Source organism: Vicugna pacos, unplaced genomic scaffold (genome assembly GCF_048564905.1).
Source record: "Vicugna pacos unplaced genomic scaffold, VicPac4 scaffold_18, whole genome shotgun sequence".
Classification (NCBI taxonomy): Eukaryota; Metazoa; Chordata; class Mammalia; order Artiodactyla; family Camelidae; genus Vicugna; species Vicugna pacos.
Window position 1 is genome coordinate 3,205,023 of NW_027328739.1, and position 2,964 is coordinate 3,207,986.

At 31.4% G+C, this 2,964-nt stretch overlaps 1 long non-coding RNA gene across 1 annotated transcript; it reads right to left on the minus strand.

Annotated features, from left to right (window-relative positions):
• Window positions 1–350: 350 nt before the first annotated feature.
• LOC140692863 (uncharacterized) lies at window positions 351–1,728 on the minus strand. Its single transcript, XR_012068476.1, has 3 exons — window positions 1,499–1,728; window positions 969–1,058; window positions 351–627 (listed from the first exon to the last, which is right to left on the minus strand). It is a non-coding gene; the product is annotated as an uncharacterized lncRNA (long non-coding RNA).
• Between the last annotated feature and the right edge of the window lie 1,236 nt (window positions 1,729–2,964).

Consider the following 2,964-nt stretch of genomic DNA (forward strand, 5'->3'; position numbering starts at 1 on the left):
CATAATAGAGACCATGATCCCTGGGCCAGTTCCTGCATTTATCTCCTGTTCTAATGTATCCTAACTTAACTCTTTTCATACTTTCCAGGATGAACCAGAAACCACTTAGTAATTTACCCTATCTCCATGTTTTAGTTTTTTACAAATTCTTCAATTTTTTCTTCTTCCTTAGAAATTATTTAAATTTATACCCATATGTTGCATTAAATGATCATATCAATCAAATATCTCTTTTTTTCTTTAAATGGTAACTTAGTCTCACGTTTAACTTTTTACACTATTTAAAAAAAATAAGGATAATAAATTTACACATCTAAGTTTATTGTTCAAATAAGAAAATTGCAGATATTTGTCGACATTTACCAACATCAAATTTAATCTTTGTAATCCTGCATAATCTGGTTGTCCTATGGTGGATCAGTTTTAATTAGGATGACATTCATAAACTGAAGATGGCTGATGAGTTGGCCTTGAAAGGGAGGTAGCTGATGTATCAGCTATCACTGTCACTGGAAACCGTGGGTTGCTCCCTGGTTGAAGTTTAGATAAATGACATTTATTGGCAGATATGTTGTGATATCTATTTTGAAAAGTAGAAGGCTTCACCATCAGTCCAAATTAATTGCTCTGTATGGGAGACAAGATGCTCTACTGAGAAGTAGAATTTGTAGTTGTAATGAAGTTCAAAACACAGCCATTTGCTTCAGTGTAGCTGCTTTCAGAGTGCCCGTGGACAGTGGTCAACTGATTTAAATTAGCACGTTGATCCACTGCAATTTGTTCTGGTGGTCTACATGACATTGATGATGGAGGAGAAAAATCACTTCTGATCGGGGTAATTGTATCACCAATTATGTGGCTAGTAGAGGGCTTTCTTATTAGAGGCATGTTTAAATTTGGAGAAGGTAAAAATGCACTTTCTCAACTAGTGTCAGCCATAAAATCAGAATTATGTTTACGAACATTACCTCCTCTTTTAAAGTGCTTCTTGTTGACATTTTGAGCCAATGAAGATACCAGAGAGGAATTTTTAATCCCAATTCTTCATTTTATTCTCTCTAAAAGCAGGGGAAACCCTCATTTAATATTTGGATTATGATAGAACTGAAGCTACAACCAAAGGAGAAAGATTTTAGTAATATTTTAAACCAAAACACAAGACTATAATAAGAATCACCTATAAAACCTCAGATTTCACTTTTACTATGCAAAGATAATATCATCAAAATATGAAAATTGATAATGATATTTTGAAGTTACTTATTTGGAAAATACACATTTAAATAGTATAGTCATCAAATTTAAGAAGTTAGCATTTGCAGTAACGGTGAATGCCAATTTTGAAAAGCAGCTTTAATACCTTTATTTAGGTTTCTGCTAAGATTTATAGTTGCTAGCAAAGTTTCTCAAAATCTTGAATACTTAAGGCACTGTTCTCATTTTTAGAAAAAATAAAGAATTTTAGCCTTTGTAGTTTTATACAATTTTCAAAACCTACCTTCATATTTATATTACCACAGAGTGATGTACAAAATAAAATTTTATACATCAGTTACCAAGACGTAACTAAAATTTCTGAATATCTTGCTTAAAACAGAGACTTCTATTTCTTCTGCCAGAAAGTCAGCTAGACAAGCAGATCTTTGAAAATTCTGCCGTACTTAACTAAACCCATAAAAGATAAGCTGTCTAATTAAACGATTCAAATATTCTGAAAGTGGCCATTCTTTCCAAAACATCCTTCTTAAAGACATCTTCGTCAATCACTATGGAAGTTCCATTATCATCCCAACAGATGGATTTAAATTGGTCACTCCAAGCCATTTTCCAGAGTTTACTTGGAAGTGTCAGAAAACGAAAATCATTATCTTCATCTGGTTCCGAGACACAATGTGTGTAACATTGTCTTTTTATCAAGGATTCTTCTGACAAAGTCTGAAAAGCATTTTCTTCAATCATACACCTCAAGTCCAAGTCCTCAGAGAATGTTTGATCACACAATAGAGATCTACCGGAGTTTCCTGAACCAGTTTGTCCATTTTTACTAGACACATCTTGAATTTCTGAAGAAATATGTTCCATCTCAAATAACTTTTACTATAGCTACTTTTCTAATCTGAATGATATTGAGCACTGCAGCTTCAAATGCTGCTTTAGCAGGCCTGCACATTTAAACTGCTAGGCCATCAAAATGGTTCTCAACTTGAGTGGTTGTGACATCACAAAATGACAGGTCTCCTAGCAACCAAAGTGTAACATTCAGCGAGTGTTTCCTTCTCATTCATCCAGTTAAAATGAAACATACAGGATGTTTATTTTTATAATGTGATGTGCAAATATTTTCCCCACAAAAATCTTTTGAAATAATTTAATTTTGGGTTCTTTGAAATAAAACCAATCTCCTTCCTTTTGTACACAAATTTATACCAGATTGGTGAACAGAGTATAAATATGCACAAAATAAATAAAATAATATTAAAGTTTTGGTATTTAAAGTGAAATTTGAGTAAAACCTTTACCAAAAAGGTATAACAATTTCATTATCATTTGTAATTAAAGTGAAACAAAATTTGATTTGGAAACGGAAGTATTTATTTCTCGGTGTACTTTAAAATAAGTATCTCTATATTCAAAACATCAGCAGAATAAATATCAGTTTATTTGCTATGTTTGTAAATAAATGGTAAATATTTATGAATTAAAATTAGATTAAAATAATCAATCAAATTTAAGAAATCCCAAAGGGGGGAATTTTTGTTTCAATTTGTAATTCAGTGCTATAATTAAAACAAATGTAATTTAATTTTCTACTTTAAAATTACACAAGAGAAAATCTTATTGTACATTTACAAATGTTTATTTTTGACATTCTTTCTTTCAGAGGGTTTTCAGTCCCTAGAAGGAATAAATTTTCTTGTCATCTTTATAATCCATACTCTTGTGGCTTCTGTTAAGTGTTCCAAA